The following is a 14,997-nucleotide window of genomic DNA, read 5'->3' as shown; positions in this document are numbered from 1 at the left end:
GAGGTCGGTGAAATGAGTACCCAGCTTGCTGGGGGTAAAAGGAAGATGACTGGGGAAGGTACTGGCAAACCACCCCATAAAACAAAGTCTGCCTAGTAAATGTCGGGATGTGACGTCACCACATGGGTCAGGAATGACCTGGTGCTTGCACAGGGGACCTTTACCTTTACAAGTATATTTAATAATTATATCTTATATTATTGTATATCTGCATTTGTAGTCGCCATGTGGTTCTTTTGAAGAAGGAGAAGAAGGAGAAGAGTTGGGTTTTGTACCCCGGATTTTCTCTTTAAGGAGTCTCAAAGCGGCTTACAATCTCCTTCCCTCCCCGCAACAGACACCTTGTGAGGTAGGCTGAGAGAGTTCTGAGAGAACTGTGACTGGCCCAAGGTCACCCAGCAGACTTCATGTGGAGAAGTGGGGAATCGATCCTGATTCTCCAGATTAGAGTCCCACCACTCTTTGGGGTGATAGTAACTGCAAATGTGGCTCTCCGTGAACCAAAGAGTATCACAGGCCTAGAGGCAGACCAAAGATCAGCTACAAATATAAAACATCTTAGTTAAAAGCTTGGGTAAAAAGGATTCCCCTCCACCCCCAAAGTCTTGGCCACAGTATGATGCCCAATATCAAATTAACGTTGTTTCTACTCACATTTAGAATCCAGTTGGACTTTGGCGCTTTTAATGAATTTAATAAATATCTTGCACAGCACATTTGTTTTTGCCACAGCTAGGGTTGCCAACCTCCAGGTACTAGCTGATCTCCTGCTATTACAACTGATCTCCAGCCGATAGAGATCACCTGGAGAAAATGGCCGCTTTGGCAATTGGACTCTATGGTATTGAAGTCCCTCCCCTCCACAAACCCTGCCCTCCTCAGGCTCCACCCCAAAAACCTCCTGCCAGTGGCGAAGAGAGACCTGGCAACCTAGTCCCATTTTCCTGAAAAGTGAGCACGGCCCTCTAGGGTTGCCAGGTGCCCGCTGATGGCAGGCAAACCCCTGATATTGTGTCCCTCTGCCCGCCGACCAGCTGAGGGCCGGCGGGCAATTGTGCACGCACGCGCCAATGCGCACTTCCAATTTACAACTGGAAGTGCCGCGTCGCAAGGAGCCTTAGAAAAGCGCCTTAGTGGTAAAGGGCCTTAGTAGTAAAGGGCCGCTGCAGCCCTTTAACTAAGAGTTTGAGTGGTCTACGGCTCCTTGTGACACAGCACTTCCAGTTGTAAACCGGAAGTGCGCGTTGGCGCGTCGGCACACGTGCGCGTGTGAGAAAAAGGTCTTCTTGGAAACCTCCCGCCGAAGGTAAGGGGGGACCTGGCAACCCTATGGCAACCCTATCCACAGTGGAAATGCATATCCATCAACAGGTGGTGGACATATGCCAGGGAAAAATGGTTATTCATGGATCCCCAGGGTAAATCCACTATCCCCATTTGTCACAGATCCATGTCTTTCCTGCTAAGGAAGCAAAAACACCTGCCAGCCACTTAAACTGTGAACTGGTCCTTATTTGAATTCCCTCCACCTTTTGAACTCTTCCGCTAAAGGAAACCACCCAATTTCCTTTGACGCTGCAAAGTTTCTCGCATTGCTGCAAGCAAAAAGCCCCATGATGATGAGTTCCGTGGAACAGCTACGTTCCCGGAAGATTTTCATGCAGAGTGTGAGGGGCAAAAGTTAAGCGGTGCTCTGTATTCTGAGCAGACACGCGGCTGATGCTGGTGCTGGAGGAAAGCATTTGATCTCTGCCGAGGGCCCAGCAAGCAAGGAGCTTCTAATTATAAAAGTGGTGTTTGCAGCCAGACCACGATACATTGGGCAGTGAAGGGAGGGGGATTCAAAGCTTGCCAAAGGAGCTTCTCCTAGGCCACTTCCTCATGAACAGCCTGTTGGGGACCAGCTCTCCCTACCAGGCTTGTTCTTCTTTTCCAAGTATGAGTAGGGTTGCCAACCTCCAGTTACTAGCTGGAGACCTCCTGCTATTACAACAAATCTCCAGCCGATAGAGATCAGTTCACCTGGAGAAAATGGCCCTTTGGCAATTGGACTCTATGGCATTGAAGTCCCTCCCCTCCACAAACCCCGCCCTCCTCAGGCTCCACCCCAAAAACCTCCCATCGGTAGTGAAGAGGGACCTGGCAAAACTGGCGAAACCTCCCTTTCTTGCACTGAGCCCTGGTAATGTGTTCAATGGTGAGCCTCTCCCTTGCCTTGACCACTAAGGCAGACATTCACTTGCACAAGACAAAAGTAGGAAACATTGTTGGCTGAACTTGCAAATCCATTCTCCTCCTCCCTGTACCTGGCAGCGGCGGCAGCACCAAGCAGGGCAGAACATAGGGTTGCCAACCTCCAGGTACTAGCTGGAGATCTCCTGCCATTATAGCTGATCTCCAGCTGATAGAGATCAGTTCACCTGGAGAAAATGGCCGCTTTGGCAATTGGACTCTATGACATTGAAGTCCCTCCCCTCCCCAAACCCTGCCCTCCTCAGGCTCTGCCCCAAAAACCTCCCGCCGGTGGCGAAGAGGGACCTGGCAACCCTAACACAACAGGAGGGAACAGCATATGCACACAACTGTTCCTGTTTGGTGAAGAGAGGGACTTCAGTGCCATAGAATCCAATTGTCAAAGCAACCATTTTCTCCAGGTGAACTGGTCTCTATCGGCTGGAGATCAGTTGTAATAGCGGGAGATCTCCAGCCACCACCTGGAGGTTGGCAACCCTATGGTTGGGGATGATCTAGCTCAAGTTGATGGTGGTTTATTATCATGTTCATCTACAGCAGTGATCCCCAGTGTGGTGCACATGGGCACTATGAAGCCCACCAATGGGTTTCTAGGTACCCATTTGCTTCTGTGACCAAGCATGTCTTTCTCAAAGCAAACAGCCTGTCCTGACATTCCTCTGCTTCATTGGAGGATAAGGTACTTTAAAAGAACCTAAGAAACTTTGGTGTCTACAGGAAGCACACATTTAAAACAGCTGCCTCTATTGTAGAAGGAAGGACACTTGGTTTGCAACCTCCCAACATTTTGTGCTTGGCCCCAGCACCTCATGGCAGTCATTTTGGGATGGAGCCCTTTAGCAACCACATTGTGATAGCACCCTTTCCCCCATCCTCTAAATTCCAGAAGTGCCTGCAGGCTCAACTAAAACTGGGGACCCCTGAGTTGGTAGGGGAACATCAATATGAGAGGTGCTGCTGAAACCAGAGAAGAGACGTGGCCCCTCTGGGAAACTGTTAAGCCACCCTTCTTTGGCTTCAGGTTGCAATTTGGAGTAAAGCTGCATTTCGCTCTCTGCCTGGCTCCTGTTCTGATGCTCCTGCCACACACACATCCTCCCCCTCCATGCACAAGCTAAATCACAACGTCCCTCTCTCGTCCTCTCCTGCCCCCAGCCAGGACACACAAAGAGCCAGAGAGAACTTAATAGCAGGCAAATTACAGATAGGCTAACGCAATTGGGGTGAAGGGTAACTGCTGTATATTGATCTGGTTAATGAGTTGGAAATGCAAAATTACAGGCGTTTGGGACTTTTATGCATTAAGAACGGGCGGCCTGAAGGTAGCCTCGCTTCACCCGCAATTCACCCTTGCCATGCTCTTCAGACTGATAGGACTTCTTGGTAGAGTTTTACGTCTTCTGATTTTATTAGTGTGCATTAAGATCAGGAAGGCTTTCCCCCGTATAGAATGATGTACCTCAGGACCAAAGCCAGATGGTAGTGGGGAAAAGACAGACTACAGTTACTTTGTCATGTGAGATAAGCACTGTGTACGGACACAAAAACCCTCTTTTCATTAGCATTTCACCTTCCAGTCCCACGCACCACCACTGAAAGCAAGGTCTTTGGAGCCATGGCTCAAATTCTGCATGTATGGGGATGTACTCTCTTGCTTACCCTTAGTTCTTATTTATCAAGCTCCACTAGCTCCAAAAACCTAGAGGCCAAATGACATGTTCAGGGAATGGCTGCAGGAACTAGCTTTAAAAAAAACCCAAAGAAGAGCCCAAACGGGCTTGGAACACCACCATGAGGGAAGGAAGGGCTCCAGCCTCTCCCCAAGAAATTCCCCACATATAAACAGTGCTGCGGGGGAGTTATTTCCCCATTTTTGCTGCTCTATGGAGCATCGCCCCCCCACCCAGGAACTTGAACCACAGGTATGGAGGACACCGAACCACACCAAGAATATCAGCTGGACCCAAGAAGCAAAATGTTGAAGCTAGAAGGAAGCTGGAAGAAGAAGAAGAGCTGGTTTTTATATGCCGACTTTCTCTACCACTTAAGGAAGAATCAAACCAGCTTACAATCACCTCCCCTCCCCCTCCCCACAACAGACACCCTGTGAGGTGGGTGGGGATGAAAGAGCTCTAAGAGAACTGTGACTAGCCCAAGGTCACCCAGCTGGCTTCATGTGGAGGAATGGGGAAACAAATCCAGTTCACCAGCTTAGCATCCGCCGCTCATGTGGAGGAGTGGGGAATCAAACCCGATTCTCCAGATCAGAGCCCACCGCTCCAAACCACCATTCTTAACCACTACACCACACTGGCTTTAAACAATGGAGTAGTCTGTTAAGAACACAACGCCTTCCTCCCCCAAGTTCAGTTCCAGAAAATGCAAGTCTCACTAAAAAGCTTCCAGGATCAGGGGTTCCTGGAGTTGCCAGTAGTAGATAAATCTCCACAGTTGCTGTCTGTAAGCTGCCTGCAACATTCAGGCTGCCTTAAACATCTAGGCAGCCTAGCTGCTTGGTCCAAGTGATTTCATGGATAGGTCCCCCCTGTCCAGTCACTGTGCTCCTGGACCTAGCCCAGTCTTATGTTACCTTGCATCGCTGGACAACTTCCTGTTGTTGCTCATTTTGCACCCTGCTTCAGTGGTGTCAGCAGTGGGATAGCATTGAGTTCCTTGTGACCTTCAAGGTCAGTTCTGCTGACTGTACCATCCTATACTCTGAATTCACGCAGCAAGGGCATCTAGGGAGACACCCTCAGAATCTGTCCCATGATTATGTGATTCCCTTCTTTTAAAGGGTTACCAAAGTCCATCTGAATATTTCCAGAACAGGGGGCGAAAGTAAGCCAGAATAGGCCAGTATGAAATACTGGTAAGAAAGTGGCAGAAGAGGTACCTCCCATATTTTGCTTTGAGCCCCCTGAGACAGTACCCAGTAAGAAATTTAGGTTACTTCCACCCTTGTTCCAGAACATTTCCTTGCGAGGGCTGGGTAAATGGCTCAGGTTAAATTGTAATTCATTTGCCTCTGAGGAATTCTATTGGTCACCTGGGATCTTGCCCAAATTCTTCCAGGGAACTCAGGCTGGTCGGCAGCGTACGTGAATAAGGCTACCCTATTTTATTCTTACCACAACCCTGTGGGGTGGGTGACGCTGAGAGATCGTAGCTGCTCCAGGGTCATTCTGTGATATACATGACTGGGCAGACATTTCAACCCGAATTTACTCAGACAACGTCTAAAGTAACCTTACCACCCCACTCCACCCATACGCACCTAGATATTTCACGGTACTGGGCTTATTTTTCTCCTTGAGTTTCTAAATTATAGTGAACATGTTTTATTTGTTCGTTTGTTTGTTGGATTTATATCCCGCCCTCATTCCCGGCAAGCCGGGCTCAGAACGGGTCACAACATAATTATAATTCTAGAACTAAGCCTAGCACCTATTTCTCCCTATGCTTTGAACAGCACCTTCGCAATGCAGCGGATCTATTTTTTCCTCCAGCCCCTTTGTCCTAAGAAAAGAATCAAACCTGAATGGCAACATAGCTTACTGAGTATCAAAAAGAGGATCAGGAATGGTTCTAAAGGAACCATCTGATGCAACCTAGCTTATATCTTTCATGCGCACAAAGGCTACGGAAAAATTTTTCATCTGCTGGCAGCAAAGAAAATTCATGTGTGTGTGCATTGTTTTTCCTTTAGATGTATGATTGTGGTATGGCTGTGAACCCAGTTCAAATCTAATCTCAGGCAAGAACTCATCAGGCGGTGATAGGCAAGCTTCAACAAATAAAAATAAGGAAGAAAAAACACCTCAATGAGTATCCAAAGAACGTAAGATAGTTCAGGTCATGGGGGCTGTAATTCTTTTTGGCATAGCCTTTGGCAATACATACTAGCTCCTGATGAACAGAATCTTGAATACATTACAGATTTGTTTTGGAACATCTTTTGAGGTTTCCCTCCCTTTCCCCCTGTTATTTGCTCTAGTGCTCCTCTTCGCCACTTTTCCTGGCTTTTTATGCAGGCCACCACCATCTCTCACCCTTGCCCACCCCGCTTAGAGAGAGAAGACAGAAAAGGAAATTGGATATCAGACAGCAGGATTGGGGGGGGGGGCAACAGATTTGTATATTCAAATATAAATATTCTTAATTTCCCTGCCTCAAATGGGGATTTTTACTGCACAAGCCTCAGTGGAAAGAATGGATCTTGCACAGGAATGTTTCCAGAGGGATCATGCCCCATGTTTTTTAGCAAGAGACAGTTCCCTTTAGATTTTAGGCTCAAGCAACAGACATATGGGGGTGGGGGGCTACCCCTGCCCAAGGAACTGCTCTGTTTAGGTCTTTCTGAATGATGCTGCCTGACCATTGACCTTGTGTGCACTCCCACTGAACCACAGCATTCCCACCGAACTAGCCCCCTTCCTTTAAAGTGTACAGATAGCACCCTCATGTGGCTAAAATTAACTAGACAGAAACCCTGCAATTCTCGCTAAATAGCGCATGCAACAAGCTCAACTGTGCGGCTGTGTTGACAACAGTGTATGCACTTCCGGTCCCCGAGAGAGAGTTCAGGGTTTGAAACTATCAAGGAGTTGGAACCATTTCGCTGTGCGGAAAAGCCAAAATGTTTGAGGATGCTTAGAAACGAAGAAGAAGAAGAGTTGGTATTTATATGCCGAATTTCTCTACCACTTAAGGGAGACTCAAACTGGCTTACAGTCACCTTCCCTTCCCCTCCCCACAACAGACACCCTGTGAGGTAGGTGGGGCTGAGAGAGCTCTAAGAGAGCTGTAACTTGCCCAAGGTCACCCAGCTGGCTTCGTGTGGAGGAGTGGGGAAACAAATCCAGTTCACCAGATTAGCGTCCGTCACTCATGTGGAGGAGTGGGGATCAAAATCCACCACTCCAAACCACTGCTCTTAACCATACACCACGCTGGTCATTCCCAATTTTGACCAGGACCAAGAGGCCTATGGACGGCTTCTGTTGGGAACAGGAACTGAAACTTGATGGGCCACAGCCTGCTCCAGCCAAGTCATTTTTCTCTGGGTTGGATCCAGTCAGTCTTTCACCCAAGCTTGCCTACTTTGCCTCCCTGCAGCTCTCTCGATACCCATCAGAGCCTCTTTGGGTGGTGTAAGGGGACATCTCCTTCCTTTTTCACCAGCAGAAATGAAGAAGAAGAGTTGGTATTTATATGCCGACTTTCTCTACCACTTAAGGGAGACTCAAACTGGCCTACAATCACCTTCCCTTCCCCACAAAAGACACCCTGTGAGGTAGGTGAGGCTGAGAGAGCTCTAAAAGAGCTGTAACTTGCGCAAGGTCACCCAGCTGGCTTCGTGTGGAGTGGGGAAACAAATCCAGTTCACCAGATTAGCCTCCACCGCTCATGTGGAGGACTGAGGAATCAAACCCGGTTCTCCAATTCAGAGTCCAGTTTGGTGGATCCAAACTGGACAGATCATTCACATCAAACCCTAGGAAGCACGGCACTTCTAGGCCCATTTCAAGGATGGGGAACTGAGAACAAGCTGCCAAAAGTGGCTGAATGAATCCTCTCCCCTCCCCCCCCCCACTGAAAGAAGATCCATCGGAAATCACATACACAAAAAGCCTCCACCTTGCAGTCCATAATTTAGACAGCTTTTGTGGTACATCTCTTGTCCCACTCTCATAAGAACATAAGAAAGGCCCTGCTGGATCAGACCAAGGCCCATCAAGTCCAGCAGTCTGTTCACACAGTGGCCAACCAGGTGCCTCTAGGAGGCCCACAAAACGACTGCAGCAGCATCTTGCCTGTGTTTCACAGCACCTAATATAATAGGCATTCTCCTCTGATACTAGAGAGAATAGTTATACACCATGACTAGTATCCATTCTAACTAATAGCCATGAATACCCCTTTCCTCCATGAACATGTCCACTCCCCTCTTAAAGCACTCCAAGCTGGCAGCCATCACCACATCCTGGGGCAGGGAGTTCCACAATTTAACTATGCGTTGTGTGAAAAAATACTTCCTTTTATCTGTTTTGAATCTGTCACCCTCCAGCTTCAGCAGATGACCCCACGTTCTAGTATTATGGTAGAGGCCTGTCCACTCTCTCCAAACCATGAATAATTTTATAGACCTCTATCATGTCTTCCCTTAGCCGCCTTCTTTCCAAGCTAAACAGCCCTAAGTGTCTTAACCGCTCCCCATAGGACCGTTGCTCTAGTCCCCTAATCATTTTGGTTGCTCTTTTCTGCACCTTCTCAAGCTCTGTAATATCCTTTTTTAGGTGTGGTGACCAGAACTGTACACAGTATTCCAAGTGTGGTCTCACCATAGATTTGTACAAGGGCAGTATGATATCAGCAGTTTTATTCTCTATTCCTCATCTAATTATGGCCAGCATGGAATTTGCCTTTTTTACAGCAGCCACACTCTGGGTTGACATCTTCATTGAGCTATCCACTACTACCTTTCTTGGTCTGTCGCTGCCAGCACAGATCCCATCGGTGTATATGCTGTGTCCCATCAGTGTATATGCTCCCCATGCTGTGATACCACTAGGCGATAAGGAGACCACCAGCAAGACAGGAGAGAGGATTTGGGCAAGCATGCAGCAGCGTGAAATCCCTGCACTGTAGTTTACTCATGGGACTTGGTCACTATGTCTCACCAGACAGGAGGTTAGAAAAGCACACTGAGCCCTGTTTTGCTATTGGGCAAGGCATGAGTCCTCCTACCCCCAATTTCACAACCTGTAAAATGGCTGCACCAGAAGTAGGCCAATAGTGATGTCATAAAACAGCTTCTGATGTGGCAGCACACGAGGTGGGATTTGAAGACCAGAAGCTTGACAGGCCATGCCACATCAGTCAGGGAGCACATAGATAAGTTACAGGTGAGTGACAGAGGGGACTAAGAAGATGTTCTGGGGCTCAAAATCTAACTAGAAGCTGTATCCTTCTCGCTAGTCCCAGGTATCTGGAATCTGGCTTTGATTGATCAGCAATTGGTCAGCAAAAGGTACTCTGGGCCTCCTTAGAGATGCTGTCTCCTTAAGGAATGCTTCATGTGTTCATTGTCCTCATTCCACAGTTGGAAGTGTTGCATATTAAAAAGCCTTACTATAAATGAAGCACCAGGGAAGTGCAAACAAAAAATCAATGAGGGGTAGGGTTGCCAAGTCCCTCTTCACCACCAGCGAGAGGTTTTGGGGGCAGAGCATGAGGAGGGAGGGGAGGGACTTCAATGCCATAGAGTCTAATTGCCAAAGAGGCCATTTTCTCCCAGTGAACTGATCTCTATCGGCTGGAGATCAGTTGAAATATTAGATCTCCAGCTAGTACCTGGAGGTTAGTAATCGCAAACCAGCACGTAGGCTCCAAAACAATTCAATATGTCTCAATATTGTTTATTAATTCATAAACAATGTATTTGAATTTCAATGCTAATCCTAATCTATTCTAATCTATTAGTATAGATTAGAATAGATTAGGATAAGTATTGAAATTCAAATACATTGTTTATGAATTAATAAACAATATTGAGACATATCGAATTGTTTTGGAGCCTACATGCTGTTTTGGGATTACTAGCTTATACTATTGCAGCACTGAGTGTATAATTGTATAGTACCAGGAGGTTAGCAACCCGAACAAGGGGTTATACCTCTGTTTGCCGTGTCCTTTGAAATTCAGTAAGGAAGGGGGAAGTTTAGAGAGTCTGAGTCCCAACCGGTGGCCAAAACATAAGAGCACAAGAAGCAGGGTCTAAAGCCTGTTACGGCCTCAGTAGAACCTCTTTCCCACTTAGAGGTACAAGATTTGGTAGCAAAGGAGTGGTGCTTGCTAGTCAGAAAAACCTGAGGCTACTGCTGCAATGCAGAGAAGGAGCTGATCAAAACTACCAAAGTCAACAGCAGCAGTGAGAATAAGCCAATCTGCACCATAATAATGAAAGAAGTAAAGCCAGCTTGATGTGCCCCCCCCCCAAAAAAAGGATGATCAGCATGCACCATAGATGAACACTCAGCAGCTTGCAGAGCAATCTGTGCAGTGAAAATGCCAGGGAAAACATCAAAACAGATTAACCCTGTTGAGGTATTAGAATGGCATTCCACCATGTTGGGGGTTCCTAATAGGAAAAAAACAACAAAAAAGGACAATGCATAGAATGTCCCATTGTGGAGCAAGGCCAAATAGCCAGGGCCTCGGGTCAAAATATCTCTTGTAGAGCATATCACTATAGAGGACTGATAGGGTTACCAACCTCTAGGTACTAGCTGGAGATGTCCTGCTAGTACAACTGATCTCCAGCCAATAGAGATCAGTTCACCAGAAGAAAATGGCTGCTTTGGCAATTGGACTCTATGGCATTGAAATTCCTCCCCTCCCCAAACCCCTCCTCCTCAGGCTTCGCCCCAAAAACCTCCCGCCAATAGCGAAGAGGGACCTGGCAACCCTAAGGATTGGTGAGTGGGGGGAGAGAGAGGGTTTGGAAGATACAGCAGGAGACCTGGCAACCCAAGGACTCTCAGGGGTTGCTAGCAGATCCTCCTGGGCACTGGAAGCCGCTCTGGGGTTGTTGTGATCTCAAATGGGGAAGTCCCACACTCACTTCCCTCTTCATAAAGAAACAGGAGAACAGGGAGAAATAAATAATGGATTAGATCCAGCTACCTGTCTTGCTAAATCATGTCCACTTCCTTTCTATCTTGCAGCCCCCATCCCACACGGCTTTTGCTTGTGAAGGCCCCTTTGGGGGCCAAAGGGGACCCCCTGTTCCCTTTATCGCTAGTGGATAAGCTGGCTGGAATCAACCCAAAGCTTCTGCCTCCTCACAACAAAACCTTCAACACAGTAATAAGTAGTCCCAGCTCAGAACCATTTTTCCCTCTTCCTCTCCAGCTCTAGCTACAATTCCAAGATGCCTTTTCAAGCCATAGCAGCCCATCCCAAGAAAAGAGTTTTCAGCAGGAAAATAGGACCACTTCAGAGCCAGCTGCAGAAGGGGGAATATGGGTTCTTCAAATATTCCCCCATGTTTGAAAGTGATTTTGTTCAGGTAAGCTGCTGGGGTGGGGCAGAAAAGGTGAAAGCTGAAGAGGCTTGAGAAAGAGGCTTCGTTTCCAAAATGAGCAATTTCTTGGGCTCAAATCAAGTTGGAAGTTGCAAACACAGGTTGGTAAACTAGGGTTAGCACACACCTGCACGGCCTGTGACCCACCAAGCCAACACAGCCCAGAATTTTAAGGAAATAACATTAAATATCAATGTCAATTAGTACTTTTAACAAATGTATATACCTATTAGGAGAATTAAAATTCTATTTTTTAAATCTAATTTAAGATTGGAGAATAAGTATACAAAAAATGCATCTGTTCTACTTAAAGCAATTTTTTGCCATAGAAAAACATAGCATTGGGGGTATCCTCTTAGAAAAAGGTAGCATCTCCTGTACCAAAAGAGGATGGGTATGGAATGTGAAAGTGTTTGCACTTCTGTTTGTGAAAGGCACTGCAAGATGCCAGGCTCCTTATGGAGTGCCAGCATGCTAATTTAGAGATGATTTAATTAAATGCAGGGACTGAGATGATAGACTGTTCAGATGGAAGCGACAGTAGGAATTCAGCAGTGAAACTAATAGTTGAATCTTTTCCCTGAAGACTAGGGGGCTAGCTACATGTCATACTGTTTAAGGTCCACCCCAGGTCCTATCTAGCTAAGTTTCCCAGCCCTCTGCTGGTAAATGCCGGGAGATTTGGGGAGCACTGCCTGGGGAGGATGGCATTTCAGGAGAAGAGGATGTTATTTCCGGGTGAAACTCTAGAAATTCCCCCTAATCTCTATGGTAAAGACCATAGAGATTAGGGGCAATTCCTAGAGCATGCAAATGGCAAACTTGTCTCAAGCTGATGTGTGCTAGGAGTCCCCTGCTGAAACTTAAATTTTTAGGTGTATGGGGGCCCAATGTAGATCACAACTGCAATATATGGGGAGAGAGGTCTTAAGTTAAACTTTGCCCCAAACCATTTTACTGAGCTGAAATGGCCCCAGGAAATTTACCCCACTGGTGAAATTTATATATATAGATGGGCTATGCATTTCCCAATGTGTTACCTGTACATTTCTTCAATGGGACAAACAGTGGCTTCCTGGGCTCACCAAGTGCTGGCCACTGTGAGGATAACTAAAGCCCTACAATGGAGCCATGCACAGACAAAGTAGGGGTCTATGTAACTTGGGAATCCACTCCAAGTAAGCAGAAGATGCAAGCCAGTAAGTTACAACCAATAGAATTCCCATGTCAAAGTCTTTGCTTTTGACCGAGCAAAACCACAAACACACACTCTTAGTTCCTTTCCATGAATGCACCCTTCCCTATTTCCAATTATGAACATCCTCTCTTGTCTCTTGGTCTTATGAGCAATTCTTACACTCTCCTTTCTGAAGGTTCCCATTTCTGAGCTCACTGCATACTCTTCACCCTTTCTTCTGCCTCCTTGCCTCCGGGCTCCCTGTCCCTCAGCATTATTGCCTTCTGACTTCCACAGCCATCCACTGAGTGAGGCTTCAATCCCAGCCAAACAGACATCTTTCCCTTCCCACGCTGAAGTAGAACTGCAATCTTCTTGATTCTCTGAACCACTGAATATTCTGAGCCAACACCAGCTGATACAATCAGTGTCAGAAGCTTCATTGCTACAAGTGCAGTCTATCCGTCAAGGGCATTTTTTATCATGCCCTTCTCCACAGAGCTTGGGGCCAGGTACATGATTCTCCCCCCACCCCATTTTATTCTCACAACAACTCTGAGAGATAGAGATTAGGTTGACAGTGAGAGTGACAGGTCCAAAGTTGCCCAGTAAGCTCTACTGCTGATGTGGGGATTTAAAGGGGCAGCCTTGCCCAGACCCTGCTGAAGTAGGCAGCCCAGCCAGAGGCTGTGGGGAGGGGAACAAGGGTGAGGCCACGCCCAGAAATGCCTCGGCATTAGCCTCTGGCAGGCTCAGGCAACAGGCTGCACCTGGAAACAGGCCAGAGAAGGAGGCCAGCAGCAGCTAGGATGTAGGATGCAGGATGCAAGATGCAGGATGATCTTGATGGACTGGAGAAATGGGCTAGAACTAATAAAACGCACTTCAACAAAGACAAATGTAAAGTTCTGCATTTAGATAGGAAAAATCAAATGCATAATTATAGGATGAGGGAGACTTGTCTGAGCAGTTGTGTATGTAAAAAGGATCTTGGGGTCTTAGTAGACCAAACACTGAACATGAGTCAGCAGTGTGATGCGGTAGCTAAAAAGGCAAATGCAGTCTTAGGCTGCATCAACAGAAGTATAGTGTCCAGATCACGCGAAGTGATGGTATCGCTTTATTCCGCTCTGATTGGACCTCAACTATAGTACTGTGTTCAGTTTTGGGAACCACAATTTTAAAAAGATGTAGACAAGCTGGAACGTGTCCAGAGGAGGGCAACAAGGATGGTGAGGGGTCTGGAGACCAAGTCCTATGAGGAAAGGTTGAAGGAGCTGGGTATGTTTAGCCTGAAGAGGAGAAGACTGAGAGGGGATATGATAACCATGTTGAAGTACTTGAGGGGATGTCATATTGAGGATGGTGCCGAGTTGTTTTCTGTTGCCCAAGAAGGTCGGACCAGAACCAACGGGTTGAAATTAAATCAAAAGAGTTTCCGTCTAGACATTCGGAAGAATTTTCTAACAGTTAAGAGTGGTTCCTCAGTGGAACAGGCTTCCTCGGGAGGTGGTAAGCTCTCCTTCCCTGGAGGTTTTTAAGAAGAGGTTAGATGGCCATCTGTCAGCAATGCTGATTCTGTGACCTTAGGCAGATGATGAGAGGGAGGGCATCTTGGCCATCTTCTGGTCACTAGGTGTGTGTGGGGGGGAGGTAGTTGTGAATTTCCTGCATTGTGCAGGGGGTTGGACTTGATGACCTTGGTGGTCCCTTCCAACTCTATGATTCTACCTCATCCACCTCTGCCACTGTAAAATTTTCTATCAGAAAGCAACATTTCTGTTTTCTCTACCAGCAAAATTGATTCTGGTGTAAAGGACCCTGTGATCCACCTATATGAGGTTGGTGTGTAGTTCAGGGTGCCATCCTTTATTATAATAGATTACGAACTATGGCTTTAATTATATGATTTTAATCCTATATTTATTTTTATTGTGACTGTACTGTAAACCACCCTGTGCCTGGCTCGGCCAGGAAAGGGTGGGGTATAAATCAAATAAATAAATCAGCCAAATCATGCCACACACGGACAAGAACCGGGCATCTACATAATCTGGTGACTCCTCAGGCATGGAGAAAAGTACGACATTATTGATTAACCAAAAGGGGGGAAACAGCTTGATGAAGCCTGAGTATAGGAGCGCAAAATATCAAAAGCAGATGAGAGATGGCTGAAGGAAACAGAAATGGAGAGATCAAGCTCCTGAGAGAGAGGGACTCAGACAAATCTAAAACAAAATATAAACCCATTTCACAAATTAAGGAACAAATCCATGCTCCAAAAAAATATTGTAATTGTACATTAAGCTGCCTCTCTTAGTTTCAAGCCATGTGAGTGGTATAGTTGTTCTATGTCTGACATTTTGGGCTCGCTTCCCAATTCGGCTCCATGCAGCTACACTTTCCCCGTGTTCTTTTTTGTCTCCATCCCCTTTCAGTGAAAAATCTTTTGTAGAGTGACTAGACTTACTCCAGTCGA

General features: G+C 46.7%; 1 protein-coding gene across 1 annotated transcript in view; it reads right to left on the bottom strand.

Moving 5' to 3' along the window:
* Positions 1 to 14,997, bottom strand: part of ASIC2 (acid sensing ion channel subunit 2) — a 543,783-nt gene that overhangs the window by 394,658 nt on the left and 134,128 nt on the right. The window lies entirely within an intron of this gene.

The sequence above is a fragment of the Euleptes europaea genome, chromosome 18, assembly GCF_029931775.1.
Source record: "Euleptes europaea isolate rEulEur1 chromosome 18, rEulEur1.hap1, whole genome shotgun sequence".
NCBI classification, from domain to species: Eukaryota; Metazoa; Chordata; class Lepidosauria; order Squamata; family Sphaerodactylidae; genus Euleptes; species Euleptes europaea.
Note: the sequence above shows the minus strand (reverse complement) of the source record. Positions and strands in the feature narration are given on the sequence as shown.